The sequence below is a fragment of the Suricata suricatta genome, chromosome 2, assembly GCF_006229205.1.
Source record: "Suricata suricatta isolate VVHF042 chromosome 2, meerkat_22Aug2017_6uvM2_HiC, whole genome shotgun sequence".
NCBI lineage: Eukaryota > Metazoa > Chordata > Mammalia > Carnivora > Herpestidae > Suricata > Suricata suricatta.
In genome coordinates, this window is record NC_043701.1 from 88157749 (window position 1) to 88178758 (window position 21010).

At 34.9% G+C, this 21010-nt stretch overlaps 1 long non-coding RNA gene across 1 annotated transcript; it reads right to left on the reverse strand.

Moving 5' to 3' along the window:
* Positions 1–14728: 14728 nt before the first annotated feature.
* LOC115306880 lies at positions 14729–20124 on the reverse strand. Its single transcript, XR_003915475.1, has 2 exons — positions 19939–20124; positions 14729–15210 (listed from the first exon to the last, which is right to left on the reverse strand). It is a non-coding gene; the product is annotated as an uncharacterized LOC115306880 (long non-coding RNA).
* Positions 20125–21010: the final 886 nt, after the last annotated feature.

The following is a 21010-nucleotide window of genomic DNA, read 5'->3' on the forward strand; positions in this document are numbered from 1 at the left end:
GTATACTTTCACACAGATATTCAAAGAAATTTATTGAAATAAATTTGAATTTTTCTTTACTATTGTGTTCTTAATTTTGATGAATTTCCCTTCAAACTCTTTGAACTCAGTGCTCTACCTGGGGTATAGAGTCCCTGAAAGCCCTTACACTGGATATTGGAAGAGCCCCACTTCAGACTATTATTGAAAACTACACAAACACTATTAAGACATCACTTGCCAGTTCTATGAATCCTCTCTTCCTGTTGCATCTTGTTCCTTTAAATTTAGTTTTGGAGAGATTTGGAAAGGCAACATTAGCTAGAATTTTCCTGAGTGTTCAGGAGCCTGGGATGATGGCAGCATTGATCCACACCTGGCCCGGACATGCGGTAATCAGTGACGGCCAGGGGGGTGGAGTAGAGTCTCTTGTAAAACCAAAACTTAAAAACCCAGACTCCAGATAGAGTTTATTTTTTATATGAAAGTAGAATCCAAGAAAGAAACGTGATTTGGGCCTAGAAGAATTCTTTTTTTTGTTTTTTTAACTCTCTAGGTACTTTTTTTTTTTATCAAAAGGCTGACGATTATGACAAAGCAATCTTGAAAATAATAATTTATGATCTCAGGGTTTTAAAATTTTATTTTAATTTGAACTTTAAATATTTATTTTCTTTATGTTATTCATTTGATAGCAATTGTTTCAAGAGATGGATTGCACTCCCTTGGCAATCTTTCCGTCTATTAATAAACTTAAATCAGTGCGTATTTCACAGAGAACTAGCAATATTTTATATTTTTGCCTTTTGATCGGCAGTGCATTAAGCTAGAGTATAAGAAGTCTATTGATGGAGGTACATGTTTTTCCACTCACTACACCTATTATTTTCAGAGCAAATAATTGTGTAGTTACAGCACGTGCAAACACAGAAGAGTAGGATTAGCAATCTTACGATAGGACAAGTAATATGAAATAATCCAAAGAGAAGAGATTAGTTTCTTTGTGGCTCTTCAGACATGTTCATTTTAATTTTTTTCTTAAGGTTTATTTATTTTTGAAAGAGAGAGCAGACAGGCAGAATGCTAGCAGGGTAGGGGCAGAGAGAGAGGGAGACACAAGATCCAAAGCAGGCTTCAGGCTGTGAGCGGTCAGCACAGAGACTAATGCAAGATCAAATGCACACTGTGAGATCATGACCTGAGCCAAAGTCAGATGCTCAACCACCAGCGCCCCCAGACTTATTCATTTTATAGGACAGCATAATACTTGCTCAAAGAGGATGTTTTCAATTACTGATTCTTTTACTATCTTCCACAACTATTTGCTAACCTTCTCACTAACAAACAAAAACCACTTTATTTTTTATTTAGTGGGAAGAGCTAATTATTTCCTTTATTAATTCCTTTGTAAAAATACCAATCTTTTTCTATGTAGATATATTTAAGATTGAGATATACTATATCAAAATGTTTAAAAATCCTTTAACAAGGTCTTTAACAAGAACATACATAATTTGATTTGAGATGAAGATTTTGTGGTACACAGAGATTTGGTTTAAATAGATGGTCTTAATCTGAGTTTTACTAAAATAGAAGTGATCCATGGGAAAACTTGATACACCCTATGAATTCCCTGATATACACAGATTTGTATGTAGATACATTTAAATGCTCCTGCCATCCCCCAAGAGTGGGTTTAAAAAATACTAATATCCCCTCACTTACAAATAATAGCAAGTAAAAAATGAAGTTTTACATCTCTTTAAATAATAACAATGGTAGAGGTATTAAGTTCTTTGGATAGTAGTCCTTTTACTGATAAATACTAACTGAGAATTCCTCAGGGATCAATGTTGGCATGATTCAAATATTAATTTATTTGGATTTGTTTATTAAACTTATTAATTTGTTGTAAATCATTAATTTATAACATGCAATGAAAAAGTATATGGGGGCAGTGAGGGACAGGACAATAAATCGGATACTGTGCACTGTGTGAGTAGGTATAATACCAAGATGGGCTAGAAGCATTTCTGACTTAACCTTCCTAGGAAATTACCCCAGAGCTCACAACTAAATAATATAAGGGTGGAATCATCAAGAAATGAAGGATAAGGATCAGTATGATACTATTTTTAAAAGTGTTTATTTATTTATTTTTTTTTGAGAGAGAGGGGAGGGGCAGAGAGAGAGGAAGAGAGAATCCCAAGCAGGCTCCATGTTGTCAGCAAAGACTGTGGTGGGGCTCCATCCCATGAACCACAAGATCATGACCCAGATTGAAATCAAGAGTCTGTCACTTGACTGACTGAGCCACCCAGGCAGCCATAGTATGGTACTTTTTGACATGACATACCACAACAGCTAACTGCCCTAATGTTTGAAAAGCCCACTATTAATATTATGGCTGAAAATTTTTACATATAAATATATATAACAAACCACTTTAAAAAAGTAAAAAGGTATCCCATGCAAATCAATTCTCCTGCTACCCCAACCCTGGTATTCCAGCTTACTTTCTGAAAGGTACATGTTGTTACTGTTTTTTTTTTCTTTTTATAATAAACATGATGTTTTAATCAGGATATCTTCCTCTGGGACTTTCTTGGTGTTATACTCAGCAGGGGTCTATTATTAGGAGGCTTTCCAGCAATCACCTGATAATTCTGAAAACTCTAATGAGGCAAAGTCAGATATTTGGTGCCAAAGTGGCTAGAAGCGGGGCTTCTCATGGTTCCACTCTTCCAACATGGCCCTGGGAAAATCACTGATGATCTTCTCTCTGGACATGAACGTGGAGTTTGAATTTGGATTTGGGTCCAGGACTATCCCATCACCTAAAGTTTGAGCTGGAAGATTTACCATGGCTTACTTGCTTAGCACCAAATGCAGCTTAACTCTTTAGGCAAACGTGCAGGTAAAGTACAGCGGAAAGGTGTTAGTTTCATCTTTGTGTGTCCTAATTTCCCAGCTAACTAAGAGTACCAACAGCACACGCAAGTCTTGAATAGTTCCATGGTAGCTATTTTGCAGAATGGCTCTTCTTGAGCAATCACTTTTAAAGTAGGGTGGTTTGGTCTAGGTCCTCCATTTAGCAACTGCTTGGCATGCGCAGTTGCATCATCTTTTAGCCTGACCTTTGAGGTGATAGAAACTGGCAGTAAAGATTAGATCTGTTTCCTGCTCACAAACACCCTTAAGTCACTTGAGATGAAAGCAGGTCAATGGTCAGAAATTATAGCAGATGGCAAGTTTGGTAACTGTCTCTAAGTTATGATTCTGGCAATAAGGAAGTAATTAAGATAGGTTTGGGTCAAATACTTTATATAAATATGAAGACATTTTCAAATAATTATTTAGCTTGAATAGTTGATTTAATTAAATATGCACACACCTGGTAAAAGCATTCAAATTGTATACATTGTGTAGAATGAAAAGCAAGCCTCCCACACATCCTATGCCACTACCTTCCAACAAGACCCTGCTGAAGAAGCAGACACCAATACTAATGATTTCTTATGCATTTCCACAGAATTTTCCATACACGCAAATATATAAATCACATGGTTGTAAAAATATATAAAACTAATTTTACTTAAACAAATATATTATATACAATCTGTATGTATATATAAAAATGTGTGTGTGTGTGTGTGTGTGTGTGTGTGTGTATAGCTATTTTTTTTTACTTGACATTTAGTTTTGGAGATTTTTTTCTCATATCATTCTTGAATCTATTTCACCATAATTAACAGTGGTATAATATACATTTGTTTACTCAACTGGTTTTGTATCACTGGACATCCATGTTTTACCTAGTATTTGCCTTAATTTCTTAAATGAATACTCTATACCTTCAATTTTTTTGCCTACATGTATATGTTTCTCTGTAGAGTTGTTGAATAAAATGTTTGCTTTTAGAATTAAATTTTTTAAAATATTTAATTAGTTTTGAGAGAGAGAGAGGGAAAGCAGGGAAGGGGCAGAGAGAGAGGGACACACAGACTCTGAAACAGGCTCCAGGCTTTGAGCTGTCAGTGCAGAGCCCAACACGGGACTTGAACTCATGAACCATGAGATCATGACCTATTCAGAGTAGGACACCTAACTGACTGAGTCACCCAGGCGCTCTTACCTTTAGAATTTTGATAAATAATGTAGATATTGCCAAATTACCCTCTAAGGAAACTGCACTATTTTCACTGAAGCCAGCAATGATCATGGTTCCTATTTTTCTACACTTTACTAACACTATGTTTTACTAATATTTTTTAATCATTTCATATTAAAAGGTAAAAAATGTACTTCACTTCTGTTTCACAGTCCAATGTATATGACCTACCTTTTTTCTGTTTTGAGTCAAGTTGCTATTTGCCTATTTTTCTAGTAGTTTCTTTGACAGTTGTGTATTAAGGCAATTAAAACATATTTCCATGTGTTGTAAATAAACACTCCCAGTGTTTTATTCATCTTTGGACTTTGTTAATTAAATTTCTTTCCATGTGGGTTATTTTCAATGTTTATGAAATCAAGTCTATTAATCATTTCTTTTATAGGGTTCTGGGTTTTATTTTTTTTTTAATATTTTTATTTCTTTTTCAAGAGAGAGGGAGAGAGAGAGAGAGAGCATGAGTAGGGGAGGGGAAGAAAGAGAGGATGACATAGAATTTGAAGCAGGCTCCACGATCCGTGCTGTTAGCACTGAGCCTGATGCGGGATTTGAACTCATGAACCATGAGATCATGACCTGAACCGAAGTTGAACGCTTAAGTGACTGAGCCACCCAGGCGCCCCTAGGGGTCTGGATTGTATGACTTGTTAGAAAGGCATTTCTATTCCAAGTTTTGTTGTTGTCCTTGTTGTGGTTGTGGTTGTTGTTTTTCCCTAAGTGCTCATTGTTTTCACAGCATAGTTTCATATTTTGAAATATTTCATATATTTGAAATGTATTTTTCATATTTTGAAATATTTCATATATTTGAAATGTATTTTTATATAATGGATCTCAATTTTCCCCCACAAACGACTAGCTAATTTTCTCAATATCTCTATTGATGTAACTGGCGTTTTCAAGCTGATTTGTAAAGACACCTTTCTCATATACTCAATTATCACATACATTTGACTCTATTTTGGGATTCTGCCCTCATGGTGTGTTTGTTCTTGAAGCACTGTCATATTGTAAAGTATGTTTTAACTAAATAAAGCGTTAGTTCTCCATGACCATTCTCTTGTATCTACTCATAGTTATCCTAGCATCCTTATACTTCCATACCTTTGTTTTCCATTTTCCCTATGGAATTCTTATTAAATTCCAAAACAGACAATGTCATTTGTACTTTTGTTGGTAATCACACTGCGTTTATGAATTAATTCAGGGAGATCTTCTCTCTTTGAAATATTGTGTCTTTATATCTAAGAAGAAGATATATCTCTATTTACCTATTCCTTATGAAAATATCAAGTTTTCTTTACCTATGTCTAATTTCAGAATATTTTATCTTTTTATTTGTTATTTTATAGTAGTGTTGCTTTTCCGAATGGAAACATTTCTTTTCTTGCATTACACACGTATAGTTGTTTAATATAGAAAAATTATCAGTTTTTGTGAACTAATTTTTTAAGTAGCCACATTAGTAAGTTCTCTTGTGGCTTTTAATAATTTTTCAGTTGATTATTTTGAGTTTTTCAGGAATATAGATTGTCCCAATGAAGATATACACACATACATACACATGTATATAATTTATGTGTATAAATTATATATGTATATTCACATATATAATTTATATATAAAATCATACATTTATGTATATAAATTATGTATATAAACATGTTTATATATACTTATGTATATGTATATTCCCTATACATATACATGGAATTTTTAAATTTTATTGTTGAACAGATAATATATCCACATGGTTCAAAAAATTGTAAAGAAGAAAAGATATACAAAAGAAAGTATTAAAACCCTCCCTCCCATACCTATCTCTGGTCTCCAAAGTTCCCTTATGAGTTAACATATGTTATTAGTTCTTGTTAGTCCTTCCAGAATCATTCTGTGTATATACCAATGAACGCAAAACAAATACACTTGCTTTTTACACTAACGATGGTGTGCTGTACACACAGTTTTACACTTTATTTGGGGGTAGAGGTGCATGGGTGAGGGAAGTAAAGAATAAGCCCAGATGATTATGATTTCCTTCGAGATCTATTTTCTTCTGTTCTTACTCATAGTCTACTCCATGTCCTGGATGTTAGACATGAATCCCTGGGAAGTGGGACTGAAAGGCAAATCAAAGAGAGGCTACAGAGTACTTTGCTCTGCCTTCCTGACCTACTGTGGTTACTGGGCTAACTGGTCTGCCTACTGCCCTATTCTCTTTAGATTTCTTCCCAGAGCCTCTCACTTCCCTGCCAGGCCAAAGCAATGATGTATCAACCACGCCCAGCCAAATCGGAATCCAGTTGTGGGCTCAGCCATGTCAGAATGCCAACCAGCACAAGGAGAATAGGAATTACTGCCTTGGAACATTCCAAGAGGATTCACTAATTCAGCCCCAAGTGTCTGTAAAATGCAACCAGAGAGATTCAAAAGGCCCCCACATGACCTTAAGCCATAAGATCCATGTCATATAGCATCAACAATCTTCCTTCACTTCCCCTCCATCATTATTCTTGGCCAATAATTGAGGAAATATGTAGCTTTCAATTTTTTTCCCATAACAAAAAATTGCTTAGTAGGTGAATAGTAGAATATTCATATATGATGGAGTAACAAAGTTTTCGGAACACCAGATATATAATGGAATGGAATCCCATGCATGCAACATTGTATGATTAGGAATGTAGTATCAGAATAGGAGCTTTAGAAGCAAAGCATGATGGTGTAACTTTTTCTGCATATTTTTGTATACATGGCTTAAAAAAACAGCTTTATTAAGATATACTTTCTATGCATGTACTTTACAATTTAATGTATACAACCCAATGGTTTTTTAGTATATTTACATAATTGTGCAGCTATTCACCAAATCAAGTTTTAGAACATTTTTATCATCTTCCTAAAAAAAACTTACACACATTGGCAGTCATTTCCCACCAGCACCCCTCATTTCGCCTCTCCCCCTCTGCTGCCCAGCCCTAGACAACCACTAATCTACTTTTTTAGAGGTCTGCCAGTTCTGGGCATTTCATATATATAAAATCATTTGTGACTGGCTTCTTTTGTTTGCATAATCCTTTCAAAGTTAATCCATGTTTAACATATATTAATGCTTCTTCATTCCTTTTTGTTGACAAATATTTGATTATATGGATGGGAATATATCATATTTTGTTTATTTATTTACCAGTTTTTGTACATTTGAGCTGTTTCAACTTTTTGGCTCTTATGAACAATGCAATGATAAACATTCATGTACAAGGCTTTGTGTGAAGATGTTTTCAATTTTCTTTAGTTTATTATCTAGGAGTTGAATTGTTGGCTTACTCTGTGTTTAACATTTTGAAGAACTGTTCTACTATTTTCCAAGGTGGGCATACTATTCTAAGTTCTCACCAGCTGTGTGTGAGGATTCCAGTTTCTCTGTTGTCTCAGGAAAAATTTATTGTCTGTCTTTCTTATTATAACCATTTCTTAGTGTTTGTGAAATGGTATCTCATTGTGGTTTTGATTTGCGTTTCCTCAGTGACAAATGGTTTTGAATCTTTTTTCATGTTCTTAGCCATTTGTCCATATTTTGGGGGAGAAATGTCTATTAAAATTATTAATTTCTATTTTTAATTGGGATGTTTGTCTTTTTTATTATTAAGTTGTAAGAGTTCTTCATATTTTCTGGATCCTAGATGCTTATAAATTGATTTACAAATATTTTCTCCTATTGTGCGTTTTCTTTCCTCATGATATCTTATGCAACAAAAAATTTTTTAAGTTTGATGAAGTCAAACTTATCTACTTTGCTTTTGTCACATGTTTTGATGCCATTTATAATTTTAGTTTTTCTAGTGAAACCTATGATCCAGTTTGAGTTAATTTTTCTGAATGTATGCGGGGTGGTGTGAGGTAGGTGTTTAATTTCTTTCTTTTGCATGTGGGTGTCTGTTGTGATTTTAACATATGTAGTGGTGCTCAAAGTGGAAGTGATTGTCTTTTTTTTTTTCCCTTTAAGAGAGAGAGAGAGAATGAAGGTTTGTGAACATGCTGAGAGCAGTGGGGGGGCAGATAGAGGGAATCTCAAGCAGTCTTTGCATGGTCAGTGCTGAGCCTGACACCAGGCTTGAACCCATGAACCATGAGATAATGAATGACCTGAGTTGAAACCAGTAGCTGAATGCCTAAACAACTGTGAACCACCCAGTTGCCCCGTGATTGCCTTTTTTTGAGATCACCAGAGGTCTTTAGTTCTCTCAATAGAACTCAGTAGTCATATGATGACTTAAAGTTTGTGTACGATTTTATATCCTGTATCAAATTCATTATTAAAAAGAAGTTCTTAGGACAGATTGCAGCCTGCTTATTTTGTCAATTTGTAGGAAATCTGATGCCACAGAAGGGCTTGAAGCACAGCAGGATTAGAAACCTCTACTTTCTAAGTCACTTCTTTGTTTTAATGCTTGGAAAAACTCATTTGGCTATTCCTACATTGAGCCCAGAATCGTAGAGTTTTATCTGCTGAAATGGCAATCAGAAACTTAACAGCAGACAAGGATAAAAGTGAAAATAAGTGTTATTTGAACTGCTTTGGAAAGATATGTTTATTTAGTAATTCTTATCTTTGTTTCTTTCTCGGGTTTTAATGTAGATTAATTTTTTAAAATTTTATTTATTAATTTTTTTTAGAAAGAGAGAGCATGAGTGGCAAAGAGGGGCAGAGGGAGAGAGAGAGAGAGAGAGAGAGAGAGAGAGAGAGAGACTCTTAAGCAGGTGCGTGCCCAGCGTGCAGCTCCATCCCTCAACCCTGGGATCATGACCTGAGCCAAAATCAAGAGTTGGAGGTCCAACCGACTGAGCCACCCAGACACCTCTTTTTAAATTTTTATTTATTTATTTGTCGATGAAGTCTCTTAAATTCAAATCAAAGGAATTAAACCCACTGACATGAAGATTTGGACAAAGATCCAACTTTATGCTCACAAAAAGGACAATGAATATTTTTAAAGGGAATGTATGTCTATTAGGTACATTTTAATAATTTTTCCTTTCTGTTCAGAACAACATCAATACTGGAAATTGAAGGTGCTAAATTTTCAGGAAAGACGCTAATGACACTGGGTAATGCAAAATTAACTATTAAAAAAACCACATTATTTTTTTTTGAAAAGCATATTAAGCGAAGTATCATATATAAAAGGTAAAGGTGGTCAGTACAAATTATTGATGCCCAGGCCATTTAAAATGACTTGAACTGATAATATTTGGTGTAACAATTCCACATAAATGACTTTATGTTTGAATACATCAACTATTTACTCTCAGAGTCAATAGAATTCATCAAGCGTTTATATAAATCATTCAAATTCAATGTCTGAATGGATTCCAAATGACTATCCAGGGAACACAAAGATACTGGACCAGAAACAACAATCCATCATGAATCATTTTATCCTTCACTTGCCTAACATTCAGTCTTAAATAGATATTCTTCCATTCTCTCTGTTATTGACAGCAATTAACCCAAGAAGTGTTGGTTGGTTTTGGTACTTCAATAAGCTTGGATAAACATATACATCTCTCTCTCTCTCCCTCTCTTCTCTCTCACCTATCTAATTATCTATGGGTTTTTTTTTTTGTAGTTTAGTCATAAAGTTTCTATTCTGCTTTTATGCCCATTATAACCACTGAGAGTGGTTTTGCTCTAATTTATTTCCCTCTGGCTGCAGAGAGGCAGAGTGAGGTGGAGCTGGTGATTATCCTTATAATACCGGGCGATAACCTGCAATTATGCCAGTTAGCATGGACTTCAGCCAGCTTGTGCCACTTTCTTTCAATGGGGGTTTATTTTTAGATAGTAAGCCCTTGTGGATGATGTTAACTTTTTCACTCAAGAGAAAAGAAATCAGAGAAGTCCTGGAGTGGAACTAAATTTGATGAATCAGCACCACTTATGAGAGGTAATGAAGCAAAAAAACAAAAATGATTTAGCAAAATGGCTTTTGGAATGATTAAAATTAATTATAGCCTCTGGCCAAAGTTTCACCCTAAGCCACGGTGACTTACATCTCCCCTCCTTCATCCAACTCAGTTTGCTAACTATTTACTCTTGAACCCCCCCATTCTACCCTCCCCACCCTTCCCTGGTAAAGCCCCATGTCTCCCTGGAGGGACCCTTCACTTCTTGTTCAGCACTCGCCGTGGTTCTCTGACAGCCTAGAATGTATTTCAACACTGCTCTGGGTGCTTGATTTCCTGTCGCTCACCCTCTGGTTTTCTCTGCCATGAACTGGATCTGGGAAAGGCAAATTGGATCAGGGAATAGTGGAAGTGGTGCGGTAACAAGTCGTTAGAAGAATTACTGTAGGACAGGTAAGTTCTTGCCCTCCATAAAGCCAACCCTCTCTTTGCCAATGAATAGGTAACTATACTTGGAGTTAACACATGTTGTTCAAAACTCCTTTCTGTGAAATCCAGTAAATGGTTTTTTAACAAAATTGCTGTGAAACTTTTGCTTTCATACAAATAAATTTTTATAAGAAATTGAAATACATTTATGTATACAATACGCTTGCTGCTTCTACTTGAGTATTAATGACAAATAATAACTGCTATCTGTCCCTTACATCCATGTTACTTTCTAATTCCAGGTGACTTTGCAGTAAGAGTTTTCTCTGACAACACCCCTACATTTGGTAATTATGTTGGTGATTAATGTCTCGAAGGATAGAGTTTCTGAGGGCAGACCCGGACATTACCATTATCGATGTTGGTCCAAAATCTTTTAAGAGATAATGGTGTTTTGTGGGTGCATGTTGACCAGTTAAAATCTAGTCATCAAATTATAGAACTGGGAAGAAGCTGATAGATCTAGGTTCCTTATGTTCCAAATGAGAAAAATAAACTTTAAGGATTGACCAAGTAACAGAGCAAAGCAGGGATCAAAACTCAGGCTTCCTGGCTTGCAGCTCCAGCAGTGGTAGCGGTCTGGCTCTCTGTGTTGTTCATCCATAGACCCCCAGTGTTGGCCATGCCTCCACCCTGTCTTTGAGAACCCTGCTCTTCCCTTGGGGCTGAGAACAGGATGTGTGGTGAATGAGAGACCTTCAAAGTTCTATAGCAAATGAGAATTGTGGTGATTTTTCACCAGGAAGATTTGGGGTAGTATCTACAGGAGAATAGGATTGGTATTATAAAAGACGTTAGATTTCATAGTTTCCATTATATAGGATCAAAAAATGCTATAAAAGGAAAAACCTAGATACAATTTCCTGAGGGTTTTTTTGTAGTTGTTGTTATTTGTTCTGGTTTGTCTTCAGGCTAATTCTGGTCTCATTTACTATCTATTACTTCCTTCAATAATTAGCTTTCTGTCATAAGGCTGATTCTGGTATCCTCACAAGTCTGGTATCTTTGTTAGAAATTTGGGATTACCCGGGAACCTGGGTGTATTAGTCAATTAAACATCTGACTCTTGCTTTCAGCTCAGGTCATCTCACAGTTCATGGGACCGAGCCCTGCATTGGGCTCTGCACTGATAGTGTGGAGCCTGCTTGGGATTCTCTCTCTCTCAGTCTTTCTCTGCCTCTCCCCTGCTTGTGCTGTCTCTCTCTCAAGGTAAATAAATAAATATTTACAAAAATTAAGTAAGCACATTTAATGTTTTATTAATTTGGGAAAGTATCATTAGTATTAGCCTCTAATAATTAAAAACATATTTCTGTATAATTACACACACACTATATCAGTATAGTCTCACTCAGTCATTGCAGATGAAGCTGAAGTCCCTCGTTAACACATCCATATTCACTTCTCAGCTATGGCAACTATTATCGGTTTGGTGGGGGTTGTTTCAGAATTATTTGTACGCATATACAGATTCTTCTTTTAGAATTTACATTACTGCATAGTGTACATAGTTTTTGCTGTTTGCTTTTCCTTTTGCCCCCTCCAACCACATGCCTTGGATATTTGTCTATGTTAGTGATATAGGAGATACAGCATGGTTTATTTAGCAGTCCTCTATTTATGGACAATTAGGTGATTTCTAATTCTTTTTTTGTTTTGTTTTAAAATTTAAATGTAACTGGCTACAATGTTCTAATAGTTTCAGGGGTCTATCATAGTGATTTGATATTTTTACATATAAAAAATTCCCCATAGTTACCATCTGTTGCCATATAAGTTCTACAATATTATTGACTATATTTTCTCTGCTGTCATTACATTCCTGTGAGTTACTTATTTTATAACTGGAGATTTGTACCTTTTAATCCCCTTCACTTATTCACCTGTCCCCTCAACCTCTCCCCTCTCTGCTCACCAACAATTTCTTGTATTTAAGAGTCTGTTTCTATTTTGTTTTGTTTGTTTTTTTAGATTCCCCATATATAGTATTTGTCTTCCTCTGTCTGAATTAGTTCACTTAACATAATACCTACTAAGTTCATCCATGTTGTACCAGATGGCAAAATTTCTTTCTTTACATGGCTGAGTAATATTCCAGTGTGTGTGTGTGTGTGTGTGTGTGTGTGTGTGTATGTACACCACCTTTTCCTCATCCATTCATTTATCAATGCACTTAGCTGACCACCGTATCTTAGCTATTGTAAATAATGCAATATCAAAGAGTGATTGCTACTGTTTTCTTCTAGAAGTTTTATGGTTTCATGTCTTACATTCAAGTCTTTATCCATATTAAATATATTTCCATATATGATATAAGATAGTGTCCAGTTTCATTCTTTTGCATGCAGCTGTCCTGTTTCACCAACACCATTTACTTCCTGAAGAGGCTGTCTTTTCCCCATTGTATATACTTGCACTCTCTGTTGTAATTAATTGGACGCATATGTGTTGGTTTATTTCCGGACTCTCTATTCTATTCTATTCTATTCTATTCTTTAATTCCAGTAAATTTTAAGTCCGGTTAGCATACAGTGTTATGCTAGTTTCAGGTATACAATATAGTGGTTCAACAGTTCTATATATTACTCAGTGCTCATCAAGATAAGTGTACTCTTATTGCCCTTCACCTATTTCCAGGTCTTTTTGTTCGTATGTGCCTATATTGGTATGTGTACCTACAAAGAGTTGCCCAATGACACAGAGAGCACCAGTTCTTATTTTAACAGACCCTGCAGATGCCTAAATGTCCATCACCTGATGAGTGGATCAAGAAGATGTGGTATATATACACAATGGAGTACTACATGGCAATGAGAAAGAATGAAATCTGGCCATTTGTAGGAAAGTGGATGGACCTTGAGGGTGTCATGCTAAGCGAAATAAGCCAGGCAGAGAAGGACAGAAACCATATGTTTGCACTCATAGGTCTAACAGGAGAACAGGAGAAACCTAATGGAGGACCAGGGGGAGGGGAAGAGGTAAACAGAGTTGGGGAGAGAGAGGGATGCAAAACTTGAGAGACTATTGAATGCTGAAAATGAACCGAGGGTTGAAGGGAAAGGGGGAGGGGGTAAAAGAGGTGGTGGTGATGGAGGAGGGCACTTGTGGGGAAGAGCACTGGGTGTTGTATGGAAACCAATTTGACAATAAAATATTTTAAAAAATGTTATTCAAAGCATTATTAAGAATCGTTAATAAAATTAAAACAGCCTAAAAACCCAAAGATAGGAGATGATTAAATCAGAACATTACTAAGATTTTATCAAATAAAAACTCTAGTGCCTTATTTTGTTTTGCAAATGCACCATAAAGTGTTCCACTCTTGAAAGTTCATGATTTGCATTAGCACACTGACCACTCTGAGAAGTCCTGCAATTAAAGACTTTTACAACTGTTTCAACTTCATTCCACATCACTCTCTTCTCCCTTCCTTGTAATTTGGAACATCTTGGAACACTTTCAGAAAGTAGTTTGGAAAACAGTGTTAAAAAGTTTGTGTTAGATCCATTTGATACACCATTACTCACTAATAAAGAATTTAATGAGGCATGTTTTTAATGTAGAACGTTTTAGTTATGTATTTAATTATATTACTAACCGTATACATACGGTTGTATAGTTTATGTGCATTATATATGCGTATATGTTTTATACCATATATAACATGTATTATATATTAAGGAAAATGAAGCCTGTAGAGAATGATACCATTATGTAAACTATCTCCATCTGACAAATTCATAGGAACATTCTGGAAGAATATATACATTAAAAGGTAAATGTGGTAAGAAATTATGAATTATTTTATTTTACTTTTATATTTCTTTTTAAAATTTCTTTAAAAAATTTCACACCAGGGATATATTATTTCATAGCCAGAACGAAATATTTCCATTAAAAATCCTATGAAAGTTTAAAGGTAGTTTTCTTCAAGGGCTTAAATTTTTATTATAAGAAAGTTTAGAAAACTTGTGAATGATGATAGCATTACTAGAGTAGTAAGTATATGACATCTTTGAGTAGAGATACTATATAGTTAAGGTGACTACTGTAATTTATATGTAAAATGTTGATTTTTAGGAATTCGAGTAAGTACTATAGTGATTTTTTTTACCCCAAGTATATTTGAATAATTAATTACTCTCCACATTCAGAATTAACAGTAAATAAAAACTTGCAGTATTCAATAATATATATCAGTTTTCTTTGGCTTTGGATAAAAAGATAAAATTCTTCAAGCTTAAGTAAGTTATATTATTCAATTATAACAATTAAAATGCCATCGTTAGCATCACCTGCTTCTTTACTTCGTTCATTTCTCTGAGTGAACTTGGTTTTGTTCAAAGTGCACGGCCAATGGCTTCAACCGCACTGAAATGTTTTTCAGGCTTTTCTCACAACTTTGTACTTTGATTTGATCCTTCTGTTCTTTGAGCCAAATCCTTCTCTTTTCATATTCCTCAAAGTTTATCCTATATAGGAGTCCTTTGAAGTCAAAGGCAAAACAAGATTTGGATAACCTTATTTTTCCAAATGTGAATTTTGTTTTTAAGACCTTTTTTTTTCCTCTGTCCAGACGAGGTTTGCTAAGGAACAGATGTCTTCTCAAGACTCAGGTAGGCATGTACCCAACCAAACAGCCACCAGCAGTTTTCAGGGATTTTCTGGAACAAAAGAATAGGAAGAACGGACATATAGATGTTTATATGTTTTCTGTAAGGTCAGCAAAAGAAAAGTTGTCATAAGCATGTTTCCTGCCAAAAATCTAGAGGCCAAGATAGGGAAAGACCTCTTCCCAGAGCTACACATTCTTTCCTAAGATTTCTTATCCTGCTAAAATTCAAAATTTTATTTTTAGCAGGAGATCAGATTTATGAAACTATTTTACCATTGTTGATCATTTATCATTTTGTCTTTAACCTCAGGCAATTCCATTTTCATCTACAGAATGTTAATAAATATCTATTAACTATTTTATTATTTTCATATGTCAGGATTATTTATTAGTAACTTTGAGAAAGCCTTAGTTTCAATATGAGGAACATACATTGCAAATGAAGATAAATCGGATATAATTAAGTAAATTGGAATCCTGCCCATTCTGTTCTCATAATTCTTTCTTACCATACGTTCCCCTCTCTTCCTTCATTAGGATAAAAAATATTTTCCTTTGAATTCTTCATTTGCGTCACTAAAGAGATTTCCTAATGTCTGTGCAACTTGTATTGCACTCCAGAAATCTTTGGCCTATTTGGAGGCTGTGTTTTGGAATTAATACTGCCATTTGTTGCAAGGTTTTAAAATGGTGATGCAGATGGCTGGAGCGGGCAAACATTTATCCATGAAACACACCACATTTCCACAAATTACACTAAAAACAGCCAGGGGAGTTTCCCACTCCCCAAACAATTGTTAATTGCTTCTCCCACCTCAGTAGAGTTTAGAATGAAAAATTTTATGTAAAATATTCAAAACTTGATATTTAAAATGATTTTTAAAATTTTGCCAATATAGGAGAGTTTCTAGGTGATAAATAGTAATATTCTGGTAACTTTTAAGTTTTCCTTTTGAGGAAGTTTAGATCATTTGTGATGGCTATGTCATACCTATATGATTGTTAGCACGCAAGGCTGTATCTATGCACAAAAAAATCAAAAGCTTCCATATGAGCAAGTTGTCAATTGATGTATTCATCCATCATATGCATTACTTATTTCTTTTTATTTTTGTCCAAATCAAGATAATTGATAATTATTATCTTTGGAATCTTTAAGAATTTAATATTTAAGAATTATCTTTGGAATATTTAAGATTTAAGACATAATTTAACTTTTTGGAAAAGAGTTAAAAATTAATGCAAATTACAAGAATTTTGAAAAGGTACATAGGAAACTGTAAACAGTGTTTACCTCTGTGGAGTAAAACTGCAGGGTTGTTTTGGGTAAAAAAGATTTTTGCTTTTTGCTTTTTACCCTCTGAACAGTTGGAGATTTCTACTATGAGCATCCTACTATTATAATGAAATAAATTAAAAAGTGATCCTGGTGTGTTATTGAATTATTTCAGAGAAGAGAAAACATCCTATGTGCTAACCCTTTATTGGCCTGAAGAAACCAAGCATAATTATATTTTAATTTGAGTAGCTGCCATTTGGGGAAGGTTTGCAGAAATCTGCCTGTAAATCGGGAAATGTTCTTTCATGAAGACACATGTGGATTTCATATCGAAGGACTTCTCTCCCATTCCCATTTCCACGCTGTAGTGGAAATGACATTTTTAGAGGCTGTGTCACTTCCAGTCTAAACCTCGGTCAATATAAGTGATATTATCATTTAATATTTAGAACTTTTCTGCTATCTACTCTAGAGGAGACAAAAAATCCACCCCTCCTCCCTCTGAGTTCTTAGCTCATGGTACAAGCCAGACAAGGGAAAAATAAATGTTTATTAACACGTACAACTCATGTATACATGAGAGATCCCCAGGAAAAAATGAGTAACTCATAGAAATACTATCTTAGTAGAGAAAGGGGAGGAGGAGTATAGGCCTTTTACAGGAGAATAAATGATTTTTGGAAAGATGAATGTGCCCTCAGTAAAACAGATGGGTGCTATGATAGTTTGTGATTTCCTGGGTGTGCAACGGACTTCTTTCTTGTGGTGAGAGTCAGTCTTTTCTGGTTGATGAAACTTCTGGGTAGATTTAGGACAATGCAGTACCTTTTGGAGATTCTGTCTTTAGACAGATAAAGGGAGCTTAGAGAAGGTTTCTCCTTCCTCTGCTATTTTTCAAGTAACTACAGCTCAAAATTATCAATATGCCAAAGTGGCATATTCTGGGGTGGTACATGGAGCTACCTTTCACTGCCCTGCAGGATAGCCATAATTACTTCACCATTACATAATTTAATATCCTTTACAAGAGGCTCAACATCAACAAAATCTTGAAGAGAACTAACTGTGGCTCTTTAGTAAACAAACCCTTATATCCTAAGGATTTTTTTACTCTTGTATCTTATGTTAGTTTTCTTCTAGATCCAGGGATCAAATTTCAACCAAAATATAACATATGGAATATTTTTAGTGTTATTTGAGAGAGTTGGTGTCTCTAGATTAATTAATCTAATAAATATAAAAGGTAATGGGTAAAAAATATTTTAAATAAGCCTAGTTCAAAAATCCTTCTAATATGTAAGGGATAATTCCAAAAGAAGTTGCTATTAAATTGGATTTTTAAAAATGCACATGTATTTTTAATTGCTATTATAGAAGGATTCTGTATCTAGTCTCCAAATTTAGAAAGCCATCAGTGTTGGATCTAAGGGCACATTCATTAATGAAAGCTTCAGAGCAGAAGATTGATAGCATTAACAGAGAACACTTTCACTACAGAGTCGGTGCAATCACCGGGTAGACGTCAGGACCCAAAGAGTCATCTGCAGATGTCATATTAGTATTTAGTCATCATTAAAGCCTGCATCATTGTATCATTCTTCTTATCTTGGTATTCACGTGACTACACCAGTAGCACAATTGAGCTTTTTGTTTTGTTTTTTTGCAGCTACATCTATGGTGAAAGAAAGTAGTATGTCTTTGAATTTGTCTTTCAGATAGTGTTACGGTATTAAATGCAATAGCATCTCATTTTGTGATATCATGCAAACTAGTAAAAACTTTACATAAAATGAACATCTCTCAATCAAGGGATATAACCATTTTATGAAAGTATTTTATATTATGCTTTTTTAAAAAACTGTCTTTCAATTATTTTCATAATTGTCTATTTTCTCGCATGGAAAGTAGGTGAGAAACAGGTCATATTTTTAAATATGGAAGAAATGCAAAGCATATATTTCACATTTCAATGAAAGTGCTAAAATTATGTACACTTATTTTGGTGTTGATATTAAAAATATGGTTATTACATACATGATGGTTATCTGTTCTCACATGGGCTTTATATCTAAATGATTTCCAAAAATACTAGGAGGATAGTATAAATGAAGTAAAGAGTCATACTAAAATGGCCCTGAATGAATATAAATGAAATTTCTCCACTGCAGGTGAAGTTTAACCACCACATCTGAACTTATTCCCTTTTCTGCCTGCTTCTCAAGGTAACTATTATCTTGAACTTGCTGCATTTCCACTCAGACCTTTTTATTCTCTAGTCAGAGCTGTTATTTGGGGTCCCAAACTCCTTAAAAGAGGTTAGTTTGAAATAGTTTTTTACTAAGTTTGTCACCTGTGTCTATATTTTACCTGGAAATTATTTTCTCTGGAACAATAAAATCTTTTTCACTATGCTGGGACTTTGCCATTAAAAAATATGTTCCTCAGAAGAAATAGAAGCTTGAAAGATATAATTGCAATAATTTCCTTCTTCTTTAAACAAAGCCAAAAGAATAATTACTTGCTGAATTGTAGACTCAATTTCTAGTATAGGACTTACATAAATCTGTTTTTAAAAATAGATTTTATCTTCTCTTTTGACAAAACATAATACATGGATTATTTTTCTCACTATTATTTTCTTATGTAATATTCAATAATTAACTTTATAAGGTAATTCAGGAAAGACGTTTCAAGATCATAGGTTTTCTAAGCGTGCGCATACTCACACACACACACACACACACACACACACACACACACCCTTGATACCCAATTAAAAAATGGCTAGGGAAAAGTGATTTAAACCCTTTTGTTACAAACAAGCTATCTGTGAAGAATTTCCCACCAAAAGCACTCCTCTCTTTCTGTAGCCTTTCTTTACCAGTATCCAGATCTTTCATATCTCCCAGAAAAAGATTTTACTAGGTATCATCAATATGGTCAAGATACTAAGGAGAGCTATGAAAGGGAGAAGACAAATTATCCAAATACAGTATTTTGGAAGGCAGAATACAAACATTTCTTAAAGAATATATATACAGGTATATTAAAAAGGTATTGCTCTGCATGTAAATACTAATAAAATATGGCCTATTCCAGAGAAAAAAATGTCTTGACCCCGTGGTCCATATTCAGAATGGATCATGCGCATAACCACCAAGGGCAATCGACTCTGGTTGCTTAGCTATAATGATGACATCTTGTCTTTGAGTAGTGCTTTTACAGTGTCTATAGTTATATCTCTTATAACATAATACAATAGCTTTAGTTTCCTTTGTGCAAATGAGAAAACAGATACTCTGGGAGATTAAATGTATTCTGTGGTGTCATTCACCAGCCAAATGGCAGGGCCATGCCTGAACCCTACGCTTATCTAAATCCTCTATCCACGCTGTCTCAACCTTGTGATAAAAAGTGCAAAGTCCCCATTAATGATGTGGCAGGTACATTATTGTCAAGGTCTCTGATTCCTAGGGTGTGTACTTTTAGCTCTGTTACCTTCCTCTTCTCAGCCATCTGTAGCAGCAGGAAATTCAGCCCTGGCTTTACTTCTTGAGTGGAAGGTGGGTCATGAGGTCCACTCAAGGTGTCAGATCCTGGACTTATATGGAAGGGAAAGAAAATGATTAATGTGATTAGGGCTTTTTCAAATCTGGACTGTATAGACTGTAGTGACTCAGACTTCTCGCCTACTCCCAGCCCTTGTTTTATGGCTTGCGAGAATTCCACCACTCTTGCTTTCTATTATTACCTAAGAAAGAATAGATCTCATTCTAGAAGTGGAAGGCTGAGGGTCAAAGATGGAGCTCCTTTACCTGAGAGGCAGTGTAGTGTAGCAGTTAGGAGCTGATTCCTGACTCTGGTTCTACTTCTGGCTCTGCTGCTTTCTAGCCCTGTGACCTTGATGTTACTTAATGCCTCAGTTTCTCCATATGTAAGATGGAGATAATAATCATAATCAAAATATCATAAAGCCATCATCAAAAGTAGATGAGCAGTATCTATAAAGTGCATATAAAGGTGCTTGACACACAAGTGCTACATAAATATTACATATCATTTGGCATTGAAGAACTTTTTCTAAAATTAAAAAAAAGTGGCACAGCTTATCTTTATGATGCCTAAAGATAAGTTCAAAAGTATAGTGAGAGCACCTTTATGTTAAATATACCTAGATTATTGCTGGAACAGGATTATTAGGTATAAGTTAGAACCGAGTACATGTACAGAATCAGTGAATATACATAATGGACATCATTTTGCAGTGGCTGAAATAGTGCAAAGGAAGTGTTGGGTTAATGATTTATAAGTAGTTCATTAGGAGAAAACCTCTCTACTTCAATAAATCTCTCAATCAGTAAGTACGTGTTGGTTTATGATTTTCAAAAGATAGTTAATTTATCATGCGAAATGCATGTGGCATGAAATCCAACAGAGAAACTAACTTTAGTGATCTATAGACTCATGAAAGGCTAAACGAAGGGGTGGTGTTGTAACAAATTTCATTTTTTAAAGGAACTCCAGCTCTGTATCTTTGCCATCTGAGGACCATGTGAGAGGCAACAGCTGT